Here is a 15,761-nt window from a genome sequence, read left to right on the forward strand (position 1 = left end):
TTAAAATTAGATCTATTCAAGCAAAATTTCCAGGAACTACTGTGTTAAGAACTGAAAAAAAAGGGGCACCTAGGTGGCTCAGTCGGTGAAGTGTCTGCCTTTGGCTCAGGTCATGATCCCAGGGTCCTGGAATCGAGCCCCCCATCGGACTCCTTGCTCAGTGGGTAGCCTTCTTCTCCCTCTCCCTCTGCCCCTCCCCTTGGCTCGTGCTTTCTCAATCTCTTTCTCTCTCTCACTCTATCTCAAATAAATAAATAAAATCTTTAAAAAAAAAAAGAACTGAAAAAATCTACAAATATATTTTAAGGACACCATCAGGAAACTATATTAAAAGATAAGAAAACAGAACATAGTTGGAAAAGTTAAAAAAGAACTGATGGCTCTATCAACTGCCAAACTTAGGCATCTGGAATTAGGTTGTTTTGTTCAGATGTAAAAATGTGTAATATTAAGTTATAATTTAGTATGCCTACATATAAATTTTATTTTAGAGTTTAATCTTTGTTCTAGGAATATTTCATATAATAAGGTAAGTATTTCATGGCATTGAGAGCAATGAAAAACTAAAGGAGAAGAATTTGTAAATGTAGCTCCAACTATATGTCCTCCAAGGAAGAATGTTTCTTTTGCAAAGAACCACAGGAACAACTCATCCTGGGACTCCATGAGGCAATTATCCATGAAAGTGAGAATTTTGATATCTGATTCTTACCCATTGTAAGCCCTCAAACAATTTTTAAAAATTAAAGTTTTTAATGGAATTCTCTGTAGCATGCATTGAACATTTTCTTGACTTTTTAAGCACAATATACTGATTGTGTTCTACCGATGGATAATTCGCAGTCATTGTTATTACAAAATTACAATCGTTTAATTTGGCTGCATTATTACAATCCTTTATTTGAGTGCTTTCTAGGCACATTAATGTGAGGCCAGGAGATCCACACTGAGACACATTATAAAATAAAATGTCAAAAAGCAAAAAAAGAATCTGGAAAGCAGCAAGGATAAGCTACTCACCACCTAACGTTGTTTAATAGCAAACACCTCATCAGAACCATGGAAGACAGGGGCGCCTGGGTGGCTCAGTCAGTTAAGTGTCTGCCTTCGGCTCAGGTCATGATCCCAGGGTCCTGGGATCGAGCCCTGCATCAGGCTCCCTGCTCAGCGGGGAACGTGCTTCTCCCTCTGCCTGCTGCTTCCCCTGCTTGTGTGCTCTCGCTCTCCACAACCCCCCTTCCACCACCCCCGCCCAAATAAATAAATAAATTAGAGAGAAAAAAAAGAACCACGGAAGACAGAAGGCAGTGGATGACACATTTAAAGTGCTCAGAGAAAAACTGTTAACCAAGAATTCTATATCCAGAGAAACTATCCTTCAAAAAAAATAAAGGTGAAATTAAGATATGCTCCGATAAACAAAAGCTGAGGGAGTCTGTTGCCAGGAGACCTACCCCCGAAGAAGTGCTACAGGGAGAGGAACCATGAGAGACGATGGACTCTGAAAAACAAACTGAGGGTTCTAGAGGGGAGGGGGGTAGGGGGATGGGTTAGCCTGGTGATGGGTATTAAAGAGGGCACATTCTGCGTGGAGCACTGGGTGTTATGCACAAACAATGAATCATGGAACACTACATGAAAAACTAATGATGTAATATATGGTGATTAACGTAACATAAAAAAAAATGCTACAGGGAGGCCTTCAGGTTGAAATGAAAGGAGAGGAGAGAGTAACTCAAAGCCACGTGAAGAAAGAAAGAACACTGACAAAGGTAACTAACTACATAGGTAAAACTTTAAAAAGCCAGTATTATTGTAGTTTGGTTTTGGAACTCTTTTTTTCCTAATATGATTAAAAAGACAAATGCATATGATGATAAGTATCAATCTATGGTAATGGTCCTACAATGTGTAAAGATGAAATGTGTGACAATAATAGCACAAAAGGGGATGGACGGAGCTGTATAGGAAAAAAGGTTTTTATACACTATAGAAGCTAAGTTGTATTGTTTAAAATGTTTTAGGTTTAAGATGTTAACTATAATCTCCAATGTAATCACTGAGAAAAATTCTTTGTTTTGAAACTATCTTCAGGTCCTGAGAAATATCTTCTTGAATCTTCTCTCTATCATTTATGAGCCCCCAGAGTGAGCCTAGCGCTGTACTCAAGACTTCTCATATGCAAACTCACTGAATTCTTTTAATATCCCAATTAAGTAGGCGTTATTATTCTCATTTTACAGATGGAGAAGTGGAGGCAAACATAGTAATTTGCCCAGATGATAGACCTGCAACACACACAACCAGGATTTCAATCAGAACCTTCACATGCTTCTTTCTCCTTGATCTGGACCTCCAACACCTAGAATCTCATGATCCCATTCTCTTCCCACCCGATGCACCACCACCTCCAAGACACAGCCAACAACAAATGATAATTATCTCCCTTGTGGCCAAGGCTTCATATAGTACCTAAAGGCTGCAGAATCCCCAACCTGTCTCTCCAAATCAGTTCTCTCCCCAAACGCTATACCCAGTCACCGCTTGCACAACTTTAACCAATCTTCTAAACATTTCAATTTCAAAGTGTCTAGAACAGACACTTCGGTGAACCACACCACCAACCAACCAATTTTCTAAGCCCAGAAACCTTCAAGTAATCCTAGGTTCTTCCATGACCCCATACATCTAATCAAGCACCAATTCCACCACCTAAATGTTTCTCTATCCACTGCTATTTCCTGAGTTCAGGTACTCATCACTCTTGTCTAAACTTCTATAGAGGGCCTTTCCCCTGTTCCCTGCCTCATGCAGACTTCCTGTACTCAGCCCCATCTGGTCCATAAATCTTCCACAGTGTACACCTGATCATAATACCAAACAAATGCATTTGGCCAACAAACATTTACTCAATATTTATTATTTTCTAGCATTGTACTGGGTGCTAGGGATAGAAAGATCAAAGGATAAAAGACATTTTCTTAAAGTTGTTTGGAGTCTAGTGGGCCAGCAGACATGAAAAGATGAACTACCAACTAATGTGGAAATGCTGAGGCAGGGATACAGGCAAGGGGGCACCTAACTCAGACCTGTAAGAAAGGGTTCGTAGAGGAAGTGACAACTGAACTTACACAGGAGTTACCCAAGAAAGTGGGAAAGAAAGGGCACTCAAAACCAGGAGACAGTGTGAACAAAGGACAGCAAGAAATCCCACTAGAGAAAAACCTTGTATGCCATAAGGAACTTTTATCCCATGGAAAATGGGTATCTATTTCTAATTTTTAAATAGCTCGTTCTGATGGGCATGGGTGAGAGGGGAACAGTGGCAAGAAGACCAGTCAGGAGACTGTTGCAGTTGTACAGGGAAAATAAAGAGGGCCTGTCCTAAGGAATTGGCAGCAAGGATGGAGAGGAGAGTACAGATTCCAGAAATATTTAGGAGGTTGAATTGGCAGGACTTGCTAAGTGTCTGAATGTGGCGGGGGTGGAGGGATGAGGAAGGAGGAGAAGCCAAGGATGACTCATAGGCTTTTGACTTTGGGGACTTGGTGCCACCCCATGAGATACAGCACTGTTCCCAGACCTTTGGTTTTCAGGGAACTGTAAAATTTCCAGCAAATTTTGGGCTCTGACAGAATGTTGTCAACTAAAGACATAAATATACCCTACCATCTACTATCAACATCATTTCATTAGAAAAAGCACATTTTAACACCCAAAATGTAAACAGATTTAGCTTTCTGAAAAATGCACCACAGGGCCCTTATTTTTCTAATTTCATCACAGATGATGGAAAATTGGTACCAGGCCTCAGACCAAAACTGGAAAGCCCGGAGATGGAGATAGAGCAGAAGTCCGTTCAGCAGTAAGATGATGAGCTGAAAGGCAGAAGAATATATAGTCCCTGCCCTCACTAACTCTCTAGCCCTAAAGAGATGTCTGTCTCCTATATATTAAGGGTTACAAAAGAGTTCAGGAGTTATGGAAGCCCTGAAGAAGAGGCACTCATATGTGCCTAGAGGGGACGTAGCTGGGGCGCAGAATCTCAAAGGATGATCTGGAATTTGCCAGATAAATAAGGGAAGTTTGGCATGGTCCGGGGAGAAGGAACAGTATGTCCAAAGGTATGTAGGTATGCAGGAAAATTCATATTTGGGGAATTGTGGATAGTTTGGCATGACTTGGTGATTATCTTGGAAAATGGCAAGAGAAGAGCTGGAAAAGTACACAGAAGTGAAATTACGAAGGGGTTGGTAATCCGGCTAGGAAGTCTGGAAATTATCTTAGGAGCACCGGGGAAGAACCAAAGGATGTTTCAGTAGGCAATGCCATGGCCAGATGTACCACTTGGAAATACCACTCTGACTGTAGAACAGAAGTTGGACTGTAGGGGATAAAACTGGAGGCGAGGAAAACAAGTTGGTAGGGTCTGCAAAAGCCCTGGTAAGAAACAGACATAGATTAAGGCAAGAGAAGCAGTAAAGAGAGAGACCAATGCAACCAACAAATATCTCTTCCGGGGATATCAATGTCAATGAGACAAGATCCCTGCTCCCTTAGAGCTTATTTTCTATTGTTGTTCAACAAAAAGAGAATCACACTTTACATAAATGTTTTGCAATTAAAAAATTTCACCATGTATCAAACGCTTTCACAAGTCTCTCTATATGTATGTTTATATATAATAAAACCATTTTAAATTGCACTAAATTTATGTAGCTTATTAAACCATTCTCCTATTCTTGTAACATTGGCTCATTAGCTTATGATAAATTTCTCTAAGTGACACTGCAAAAATCAAAAGTTATATACTTTTAAAATTTTTTTAATTTTTTTTTATTTTAAAGATTTTATTTATTTGACAGCGAGCAAGAGACAGCGAGAGAGGGAACACAAGCAGTGGAAGTGGGAGAGGGAGAAGCAGGCTTCCCGCTGAGCAGGGAGCCCGATGCGGGGCTCGATCCCAGGACCCAGGGATCATGACCTGAGCTGAAGGCAGATGCCTAACTACTGAGCCACCCAGGCGCCCTCTAGCCAAAATAATCTTGAAAAAGAAGAAGTTGGAGGACTTCTCAATTTTAAAACTTACTATATGCTATTGCCCTCAAGACAGCGTGGTACTACCATAAAGATACACATATAGAGCAATGGAATAGAATGAAGAGTCTGGAAATTAACTCTCATGTTTATGCTCAACTGATTTTCAACAAGTGTGCCAAAAAGTTGGGGGAAAGGATACACTTTTCAACAAATCATGCCAGGTTAACTGGATATTCACACGCAAAATACTGAAGTTGGACCCCTACACCTCACAACATACTTAATAAAAATGAACTCAAAATGGATCACAAACCTAACTGTGAGAGCTAAAAACTATAAAACTCTTGGAACACAACATAGGAGTAAAGCTTCATGACCTTGAGTTAGGCAATGGTACCTTAGATGTGACACCAAAGGCACAAACAACACAAGATAGAATAGGTAAACTGGATTCATCAAAATTAAAGCCATTTGTGCTATAAAGGACATCATCACGAAAATGAAAAGACAGCCCGAAGAATGGGACACACTATTTGCAAATCACCTATCTGGTAAGGGACATGCAACCAGAATATATTAAAAACTCTTGCCACTCAATAATCAAAAGACAACCCAACTTAAAAATGGGCCAAGGTTGTGAAATATACCTCAATAAAGGTGAAAATAAAATAAAGTAAAATAAAAATGGGCAAAGGATTTGAATAGACATTTCTCTAAAGATAGAATAAGGGCCAAAAAGCACAGGAGAAGATGTTCACACATCATTAGTCACTAGAGAAATGCAAAGCAAAACCATGAGATACCACTTCATATATACCAAGACTGCCAAAATTAAAAAGATAATAAAAATACTGGCAAAGATGTAGAGAAAGTGGAACCCTCATATAGTGCTACATTAGCGATGTAATTAGGTGCAGCCACTCTGCAAGAGTTTGGCAGTTCCTCAATCTTATGATCTAGCAGTTCTACTCCTCGATATATGCCTAAGAGAAATGAAAACATATGTCCACAACACAACAACTAGTACAGGAATGTTCACAGCTCCATTATTCATAATAGCCAACAAATGGAAACAACCCAAATGGCCATCAGCTGTTGAAGGAATAAATAAAATGTGTAATATACATACAGTGGAATAGCATTCAGTCACAAAAAAGAAGGACTGATACGTGCTACTCTTGAAAACCTTATGCCAAGTGAAGGAAGCCAGTCATAAAAGACTAGATATTGAACGATTCCATTCATATGAAATGGTTAGAGTAGGCAAATCTATAAGAACAGAAAGTAAATTAGAGGTTGCCTAGGATGAGCGGTAGCAGGGAGCTAGAAGAAAGGGGGATTGACTGCTAATGGGGATGAGGTTTCTTTTAGGGGGAATGAAAATGTTCTAAAATTAGATTATAGTGATGGGTTAGCACAACCTGTGAATATACTAAAATCAATGAATCACCCACTTCAATTGGGTATAAACTGTATGGCATATCAATTACTTGTCAAAAAGCTATTTGAAAAAGAAAAAAAACAAGGGAAGAGACTATCTCAAGAAGAGAGTAGTCAAATGCTACACGAGGCAAAAAAGTATATTCTGCTGTTTAAAATACTTTCATTATTGTTTCTTGCCCACAGGAAAAAGTAGCAGTATAAAAATCTAACATTTATTGAGTGGTTACTATATGCCAGGCATGGTACTAAGAACTGAATCTGAAAAAAAATTTAAATAAATAAAAAATTTCTAAAAGAACTCTATCTGTGTCTATGCACTTAAACCTCTTAACCCTATAAAGTAGGCTTCATCTCTTCTACAGAGGAAAAGAACTAAGGCTGGAAGATTCAGAGATGGCCCAGTGTCATAAAGCTTATAAATGAAGGAGCCAGAATTTGAAATCAGATAATCAGGCAGGAGAACCCTCACTCTTAACCACTGTATCCTCCATTCCATGGCTTACTAAAGGCCTTCACGATCTCACCCCAATTACCAATCCATTCTCATCATTTAAAAAAAAATTTTTATTCCTTTGAGAAAAAGAGCAGAGCAAGAGAGAGAAAGTACATGAGCAGGGGAGAGGGGCCGAGGGAGAGGGAGAAGCAGACACCCCACTGAGCAGGAAGCCCAACCGTGGGTTCGATCCCAGGACCCGGGGATCATGACCTGAGCTGAAGGCAGATGCTTAACCAACTGAGCCACCCAGGCGCCCCTCATTCTCATCTTTTAACTAGATTCTACCCAACCTGAAATACTTGTAGTTCCTGAAATATGCGTGATTTTTGCTCTGTGCCTGATACCTCCATCTACAAAGCTCTCCTCTGTCCATCTGGTAACCTCCCGTTCATCTGCAAACGCTACTAAGGGGTGAGCATCTTCTGTGATCCTCGCTTGTCTCCCTTCTCCCCTCCCACTTCCAGACCCAGACTCCTATGTGTCACCACAACATACCTGACTCACTGGAGGCACTGAGCCTCCATCACTGAATGAATAAATAAATGAATAAAAATATTCGATTGTCCTATAAAAAAGCACACTGTATTTTTGGAAATAGCCTGAGCCAAGTCTGATAAATTAAGTGGGGGATCAGGCTGAGTAATATTCTTTTGGGTCCAAAAAGAGGTGTGATAATAAAGTAAAGATGTTGATTTTGGGGTTTGGCTCATAAAACAGTTCTGAAGACAATTCCAAAAGAGTCTGAAAATGTTTTGTTCAATTAGAACAGAGCTAGAAAAACTGGACTGCCTCCTGTGGGACAAGATTTATTTGGTCATATAAGTTCTAGTATGGTGTTTTTCATTTTTTTCTTTGTCTCATTATTTTTGAGTCACACGGTATAAGGCAATTGCACTTTTATTAAATATATTTCATTTCCTAAACAGTAAGCTACTAAATAAGTTATCCTCATTTCCCCCCCTCCTGCTTTCTTTCCTCAGTAACTATCTTGACATGCTAAAGAAGTATTTTATCATCAGAGGGTGATTTTGCTTATTTCCAAAAGAGGGAAACAATTTGCTACTCTTTAATATAAATCTCCCCTTAACTCCAAGGAATGTCTTGCTCATGAAAGGAAAAACAAGGTCCAGAATCTATTAACTTGTGATCCATCGTCTTCAAAGCAATTTACATTCAGTATATTATTTGAGTTCATTTAGCTATTAGAGTAAAAGCCTAAATCCCCTGTGTATTTGCCAGTACAAAACTATACTTAGGCCAAAACTAGGTCACAAAATGTTTTAACATGACAACATGTTTTACTCTTCCAACATCTTGAAAAATTTCCAAGGAACTACAGAAAGAGAGCTTCCTGAAACAAACAACTTCAATATCCTAAATCACATCCGAGATAAGCCCTGCCCCAATTTGGATTCAGAGCTCTATGAAAATAAAAGATAACTAACCTGCGCCATTGCACACATTTGATCTTTCAGTTTCTTCCAAGTCTCAATCTTGACACACCAATAAACCCATCCGTGATTTTGTCCAATTCTCTAAGCACAACTACCCATATATTTTAATGTAACCAGTTTCTCTTTTGTCAGAATTTTATAGATTTTTACATTATGCATATGGAAGTAGTATATACAAAGGTCAGAGCTCAGCATTGGCCTGCTAAACACGAATCTACTAATGTCAGGACGAGTGTTTCCTGGCTGTTAATAGGATATCACTTAAAATATTTTCATTTTGTTAGGTAATGAACAATAGTTTTGAAAAATATGACCCTGGGAACAGACAATACTTATACAACTTCTAAAAGGTTACAGACATGTAGATATTTAATCACTGCCCTCTTAAGCTTCTATTTCTTTGTTAAAAGTAAAACCAAAAAGCAAAACTGGCTACATAGCCCCCTTTAACTAACAGAGAAATGAGCAGGTAACAAGCTGCTCTATGATGTCACAGTTTTTACTGACCTGATCTGACATGCTAAAAGGATAATACACCTGAGAGTTCACAGTCTCTTCTCAGTCTTTCCAACATCCTTACAGAATGACCTGAAATATAACCCTATTTTGCAAGTGGCTAAATGTATAAATATTGTTTATTTGCTGTATTTTATTGTTTCTGACCTCCTTCTTTGATATTTCACTTCTTTATGTTTTTCATACACAGCATATATTTCCCTTTCAGAATGAGAACAGCGGTTTCTTAAAGAAAAACTGAGTTGGTAAGAGTGGGACATTTCCCCCTTAAATAGATACATATTATTTTTTAGATACTCAAAGAAAATCATCCTTGGAAATTCTAAAACAGCAAAGTATAGAATTTATGATTTAGTACTCGTTAACCACGGAGGTAAGTAAAATACTAGAGAACTCTGAAATACTTCACTTATATACCAGTTGCACGTTTTTCAAATGCCACTGTTAAATGATATGCCAAAGAGTTATCTGTCAGAGGTTAGTTTTCAGTCAGGGATCTCAGCTGAATGAAGAGACACAAAAGTATGCCTAAGTAGGACGTGGGACAGAAAACGTGTTAGCCCCTGAATCAAATGGAGGAACAACTCTAAGAGAGAAGCTGGGAAAATCACAGTGTAAGTGCTGAGGATGAGCTGCCAACAGCAAAGACCCAAGAGACTAGGAGTGTTTCAAATCTAAGGCTGTCCCTAAGGCTGTGACGGCAACTAACAGAGCACAGCGTAATCAATTGAACTTACTTCCACAAAAAGCCAATATTCCATCTTTACAAAAGCAAACTCTGGAAAAGACCCCACTTGGCAGTGTGGCTCAGATCCTGTCACAGGTGAGGGAGTTTGTGTGACAAACAGAACTTCCTCCCCTACAGTCAAAACGGGTGCACTGAGCACAGGGTTGGAGGCCATCAGACATTAAGATCATCAGCCCATTCCCTGCATGGGCTCCACATGCACGGCGCCACTGTCCCACTATAATCTGGCTCTCCCACAGATAAGCATGCAGAGAAGGCAATGCCTTGGTTGGCAGATCTGAGCACACTCGAAAAGTACAGCTTTTATTGGAAAAGAGTAAATCAACATTTTGGTTCAAACCTTGGTTTCTTATGAGGCTGGCATGAGTCGGTCATCCCTGGACTCTCAAACCCTCTAGGTATACTTATAAAATTGGGCTTCCAGCTTTTAATGCCAGGCAGATCCTGGAACATGGCAACCACACCACAGCACTGGCTCCCTGTCTCTGGGCAGCCCGCCATCATTCTGACTCCTGAAAAGGCAACAGTGGTTACCTTGACCTTGAGACATACTTTTTCTCCACACTGTCACAGAATGTTTCTGCATTTTGACTTCTAATTCATGCAATCTTTACACTGTAAGAATAAAGACAATACCTTAGCACATATTTACCCAGGTTTGCTAGAAGAACTTCGAAAGTGACTATCTCTTTGGGCAGCACATAGAAGCACTTCTGAGAAGGCTAATACTAGACTTAGTTTATACTGAAATGTTTTAATTATAAGTTGCCTCATGGGGTGGGTAATGCTGAAGGGTGAGGACTAAATAACACAGAATCCCTTGTGGGCCTTGTCAAACACCTCCTCCTCACCCTCCACTAAGAACCAGCCAATTAATCAAGAGTAGGTTCTTGGGCACCTTGGATGCGCCAACACTGGAGATAGAGCAGGTAGCAAAACTGTCTCCACGTGATTGGAATCACTGCCTTTGGGAGCCACTTTGGGAGGCTACTTCCTTGCTTGGGTGTGCTGGGGGTAGATATAAGATTGAAAATGATTCTTCCGGGGCGCCTGGGTGGCTCAGTCGTTAGGCGTCTGCCTTCGGCTCAGGTGATGATCCCAGGGTCCTGGGATCGAGCCCCGCATCGGGTTCCCTGCTCAGCGGGGAATCTGCTTCTCCCTCTCCCACTCCCCCGGCTTGTGTTCCCTCTCTCGCTGTGTCTCTCTCTCTCTCTGTCGAATAAATAAATAAAAAAATCTTAAAAAAAAAAAAAAGAAAGAAAATGACTCTTCCCGGGTGAGATTCGACTTTTCAAGTGAATTTTTGTCAACGCGGTTACAGAGAATTTTGTTCCTGGCTTTAAACTATTCCAAACACAAATCTGTTCTATTTGGTCTGATGTAAGACTAGACAAAAGCATTCATTAATAAAAAGCAGAGAAGACATAATGCCAAAATCTTTGTATATTTTAGCGCATAATACATTTATCTTTTTCCAGGCAGATGGCAGGCAACTTGTTTCTAATTCAAAGAAAGATAATGGAAAGAACTGTTTACAGTAGAACAATCTTCAATAATTCAGAGCTTGATGATCTAATGAAATTACTTTAAAATGTCAAATGTCAAAATGCTGTATCAAATCTCTTCTTTTGCATTTCAACTCTAAGTTAACATTTTGAGGAAAAAGGAATTCAACAAATAGTAACTGTTTTATGGAAGGCTCACCTAACTCTTAATAAGCCCAGTCAAGCACATTAATTTTTTTTTAATTTGGATCGCTTCATGAATTTGCATGTCATCCTTGCTCAGGGGCCATGCTAATCTTTGTATCGCTCCAATTTTAGTATATGTGCTGCTGAATGAGCATAATTGACAGACTGAGCTCTTTTATGAAGAGTTCTTAAAAATACTTTATATTTTTTATAAAATATATCACCCTTTTACAAATATCATACCCAATTTTGAAGTGTCTACACATAAGTTAATTAATCCACTCTTAGCATATGCCAAAAAATGATCTGTGTGTACAAATATTATGTGTATATATGTATATATACACACACGTCTGGCTTTTAAACAATAAACAAAGAACACAAAACAAGGAAACTACTTACTTTGCGGTAAACTCAGAAGGGTTGCTGTAAAGATGAAACCATTCATGATAGGCAAAATCGGGCTTGGGACATGTTAAGTGTTCAATTAAAGATTAGTTATGAGATGATGATGAATATGACTTATTCTTAAGAATTTTAGTTTTTATTTCACGTATTAGAACAATGTTTTTTAAAGCGTAAGGCTTCTCTTGATGCATACCTTTAGCACATTATAAAGCCTTCATTTGTAGCTGAATGAAGGACACTCTCTCTATGGCTAAGGGACTTCAGGGATGTTAATCACTTTAGATTCTTCCACCCTCTTAGGACACCCAATTTCTCCACTTTCTGGTCTTCAACATGTGGCTTTTCTTCCTCCACCCTCTCTGCCTAATTCCAGGCACTTCCTTCAGCCTTCACCTAGGGCTCCCAATTCCTCCCTGCTCTCTGCATACGGTCTTTTCTTGTGACGGAAGAAAATCAAAGCCATTTGCCTCATTCCTGGGTCTTCTATCCCTCATGTTTCACAGGAAAGTATCCTCTTCTACAAGAAAAGGATTCCCCCACCAACTGTGCCCTCCACCCTCTGCTAAGTCATTTCATCAATTTTTACTTTTTCTAAAAAGACTTATTTGAGAGAGAGAGAGAGAGAGAGCGCACAGAGAACTTAAGGGAGAAGTAGACTCCCCACCAAGTGGAGAGCCCGACAGAGGGCTCGATCCCAGGACCCTGGGATCATGACCCGAGCCAAAGGCAGACGCTTAACGACTGAGCCACCCAGGAGCCCCTCAATTTTTATTCTTTATCATTCCTCTCCAATCTCTCCTCTGCATCTACAAACACACTCATATTTCCCTTGTATAATGACACCAAAAATGTTAAACCTCTCTTATTTCAACCTGGTTGTCATTCTAACAACATTCCATCCCCTCAATTTACTTAATGATAGTCTACTCTCTGTGCTACACTTTCTCATTCCTTTGTTATCTGTGACCTGGCTTCCCCCCTTTCTCTCTCTTCCAGCAAAATCTGTCTTAGAGAGATACTGGTAAACTTCCCACGACTAAATGCAGTCTTTTCAACCTCTTGGCAGCACTTGAGATACCTGAAGGAAAGGCCTCCTTCTCCTTGAAACTCTCCTCTCCCAAGACTTCCCTGAATTATCTTGCTTTTCTCCCTCTCCTTCTCTGGTCTCTTTTTCCCTGACTCTTCTTTCTCTTTCAATCCTAAATGCAGGTAATCTTGAGGTTCCATTCTCAGTCTTACTTTTCCCCTCAACATATGGGTGCTCTTGCTCGGTCACTGATTTAATATGTTGTATCCAATCTGACAGTGACCTCAAGATCTACTACGGACAGCAATTGTTTCTGAGGCATGATTTGAAAAAAACCTGTGCTTGTGAAAACTGGTGTGTCTTAACAAGTCATTTTAGCTGGTGACACAAGCCTACTCGTGTGCTCAGGTTGCACATGGGGTGTTTGTGGGTTGCTCCCTGCGGTGGGACACATTATGCACAATATGGTATTCCAAATGTGGGACTCAAAAAGATCTACGTCTCCTTTAAGAATGTCATAGGTTTTCTGGATTCCTCTCTGGAGCTTGCAATTTCCTGTACTTCAACTATAACTCTGCCTTGGCTACTTCCTGAGAGCACATATAACTTAACCTGTTTAATAAAACAGAACTCACTGGTGTCCCTCAAACCCACCTCTTCTCCCATTTCTAACCGTAGACCACCATTCTCTTACTCAGGCTAACCAACCCCAATTCATCCTGCTGACTCTATGGCCCTGCTCACCCACACACTCAACCAGCTACCCAGACTGGCCAATTCTTGCACTCAACTCTCTCATACTTTCCTCTCATTTTGAGGAAACTATCCCGATTTAGGCCACCATTTTTTTTCTCTCTCCCCAAGAAATGGTCCATCTCCTAACTAGTTTGCTTGTCTCTAGATTCTATTTCAACCTGGTTTATTCTATTATTCTCTTATTATTCCCGTCACTTGTGCATATCTCTACTACTTCCATCCCTTCCCCTCTCGCTCTGGTCAACTCAACACCTCAGACTCATCTGCCATGCATCATACATCATTCATCTCCACTTTTGTGATTCTGCTCATTGTTCACCTCTTCTGTGGAGTCTAACTTTCTTGTTCCCACAAGTTAAACAATTTCTTCCTCTGAGGTAGCCTAGAATTGTACCTGTGACCCCCAATGGTCCGTATTACTTTATTCTTTGTACTATAGTAGTTTCCATGGGTCTCTTCTGTCTTTCCTCCTGCTAGGTCATGAACTCACTGAAAATAGGGACCGTTAATATACTTTTTGATTCCCCACTATACATATTGTTTATATTAAGTGCCTTGCACTCAGGAGGTTCTCAGTTAACCTCTGCTAGGTGGAACGGCACTATTTTATGAATGTATCCCATGTCACATACTGCTATTCTCTGTAGGCAACATTATCTCTGGGAATGAGATCCAAACTGTAACTGGATGCCTTAGCATCTTTGGGTCCATCCAAAAAGCATCTTCAAATCAGGCAATCCTAATACCCGAGTTCTAGAATATGCCCCTGTGGAAACTGGAATATGCCAGAACCAAATTCCCAGTCTCTTCAGAATAGAGACACCACAAAAGCAAGCTTCATTTCTTGGGATATTATAACATCCTCAATTTTGTGAATATCTGAATTGCCACTTTAGGAAAAAGGAGGAAATTTCAAGGTTCCTTTTAATTTTCCATGCAGCAAACAGGAAAGCTTCACCCTTTCATCCAGAGCTCAATAACTTACTAAATGGTAGACTAAAAACCTTAATAAAGCCTTCAAATGTGTTTTACCTCTACAAACAGCCAATTTCTGGAAGCTAGTGTGAAAAACTCAGCATTATTAGTACTATTAAAATGTTTTCTTTATACTTAAGTATAAACACATAGAAGAAAATGGGCAAAAATTTTCAAAATTAGCTAACAATGACATTTTAAAATCAGTTGTAAATTTTACTTGACCCTTTTTATTTTGTTTGGAGGTGGGGACAACTTTTACTTATAACAGGAATTCCTTTCTTTCTTTAAACACTGGGAGTGAGCCTTTGTAGAAAAGGATTATTTCTTCAGTTTCTAAGAAACAAACTGGAATAATTTATGCCTTCAAAATTTCTCTCATAAAAGACTTTGCACAATCTCTCTCTTTTTTTACTATTTGATACTAAAATTATAGGAACACAGAATTTTGAAGCCAAGGTCATCAAGTCTCAGTCCTCCTTTCTGAAAATGAGCAAACTGGGGGGTGGGGTGGGCATGGTTAAGGTGACCGCCTAGGATCCCTCTGTGAACGGTCCTTCCCACTGTACTATTCTGCCACTGAATGCAGCAAAAGTACCTCCCAAAGTTAATTTCAGGAGGGAAAGCACATTATTCTTATACCTTAAAAACTATCAAGCATTCTTCAAGGAAGCTTTAAAAATATTTGAAAAAACAGAAGGATACATGCTTCAGTGTTCTAACTATCAAAACTTTCGGAGGAATTCCAGCCTATTAAAAATGTGACTTTCAAAAATGTAATATTCAAATACCTCTTTCTGGGTTAGCAAAGGCCTCTCATTTTCTAAAATCGTGGAAAGGTGCATACATCCTTAAGAGAATTCTCTCAACTTACTGTCCTCTCCTTCCAAAGTCACGGCCAAAGACATAAAGCACCCGTTTATTACATAAGCAGCTATCACACATCTTTTTAACTGTCAGACCCTTCTGGTTTATGTATATAGCTGCAGTTCCCACTGTGTAGGAGTTTATAATATATAATAGTTTCTTCCATATAAAAATAGGCACTGTTTTTTTGCCTGTTCTCATTCCTTTAGGCGGTAAAGGACGTTCATGGTGGTGTCCACACAAGGCTATGGACTGGGATGTCTCAACCAGGGCACTAGTCACATTTGAGGCCAGACAACTCTTTGTTGTGGGGAACTGCCCTGTGCATTTAGGGTGTTTA

General features: G+C 39.6%; 1 protein-coding gene and 1 non-coding gene across 5 annotated transcripts in view; both read right to left on the reverse strand.

The window, feature by feature from the left end:
- The window catches only part of CDK6 (cyclin dependent kinase 6), a 233,323-nt gene that overhangs the window by 182,582 nt on the left and 34,980 nt on the right, over positions 1-15,761 (reverse strand). The gene's annotated exons all lie outside the window — the stretch shown is intronic.
- LOC113912059 lies at positions 11,441-11,543 on the reverse strand. The gene has a single exon (XR_003516687.1). It is a non-coding gene; the product is annotated as a U6 spliceosomal RNA (small nuclear RNA).

This window comes from Zalophus californianus, chromosome 12 (genome assembly GCF_009762305.2).
Source record: "Zalophus californianus isolate mZalCal1 chromosome 12, mZalCal1.pri.v2, whole genome shotgun sequence".
Lineage (NCBI taxonomy): Eukaryota > Metazoa > Chordata > Mammalia > Carnivora > Otariidae > Zalophus > Zalophus californianus.